Source organism: Trachymyrmex septentrionalis, unplaced genomic scaffold (assembly GCF_001594115.1).
Source record: "Trachymyrmex septentrionalis isolate Tsep2-gDNA-1 unplaced genomic scaffold, Tsep1.0 scaffold18, whole genome shotgun sequence".
In the NCBI taxonomy this organism is placed as follows: Eukaryota; Metazoa; Arthropoda; class Insecta; order Hymenoptera; family Formicidae; genus Trachymyrmex; species Trachymyrmex septentrionalis.
Genome location: NW_017304969.1, coordinates 46,614 through 47,967, shown reverse-complemented (window position 1 = coordinate 47,967; position 1,354 = coordinate 46,614).

The window sequence follows — 1,354 nt, the reverse complement described above, 5'->3', positions numbered from 1 at the left end:
GAAGAGGAAGTGGCAGAAATTTTCTAAGTGGGGCTAGAATTATTGTTCCAGGAGAGGGAGGTACAAATCTGGAAACCGCTCAGTATCACTTTGTTTATTCAATCCTTTCTTTTGCGTTTTTATATGGATCATTTCTGATATACTACGTTTGTAATAGGAACGTTCGGAGTCTAATATTTTAGTATTATCCCAATCCATTCTATGATCTATGTCAATTCTATGATTTGAAATAACAGAAAGAGACTCGATAGGCTTTTTTAAATCTTTAATATGTTCTTTAAGTCGTGTTTTCAATTTTCTTTTAGTTTGACCCACATATGAATAATCACAGTCTTTGCATTCAATTTTGTATACGATGTTGGAACGTTCGTCTTTTTTAACCCTATCTTTGCCCGTTTTTATAAATTTACTTAAATTGTTCATTGGTTTATGTACTAATTGAAATTTATATTTGTTAAGGGCTCCATTAAATTTTTCTGATACTCCTTGTAAATATGGAATAGAAAAATATTTTTTATTCTCCACTGAATTCAATTCACGATCATATTCATTTATAGTTTCAAACTTATTTTTATTAGATAGAAATTTTATTCTGTTTTTATAATTTTGAATAACAGTTGTAACGGATATCCATTGCGGAGGAGAGAGTTAATTAATGATTCCATGTTAGCAGGATGAAATTTTGGATGCGACAGAAACACCACTTTGTCAACTAACCCAATCACAACGCCTTTTTTATGAGTGATAGGGTGATTGGAGAAAAAACTGAGAAACCTTCCTGAATTTGTAGGCTTTTTATACAGGTCAAATATAATGCTACCACCCTCGCACATAAGTTTAACATCTAAAAAATTTATACCAAATTCGTCACCATGATCGACCGTAAATTTAATACGCTCGTGATAAGCATTAAAAGAATCTAAGATGTTATTAATCTTATCTTTGGGAGCTGCTAGCACAATATCATCCACATATCTAAAATAAAAAGACATGTGCACGTTAAGGTTGCTAAAAATATTCTTCTCCAAGTCCTGAATCACCAAGTCAGCTAATATCGGTGACAATGGTGATCCCATGGGCAACCCAAAAATCTGCTTATAGTACTCGTCATTAAATCTAAAAAATGTTGATTTTAAGATGATAGATATGGCTTTTTTTAACTCTTGAAGAGGAATGGACGTGTTTTTTTCAATCCTACTCCATCTACTTAGAACACTGTTTAGTGCTAAATCAATGGGAATGTTGGAGTACATGGATGAGATGTCGAAGGACAGTATTTTATAATCTTCAGGCAACAATAGTCCGTTAATTTTCTTGACCAACTCATAGCTATTTTTTATGTGTCCAAATTTTA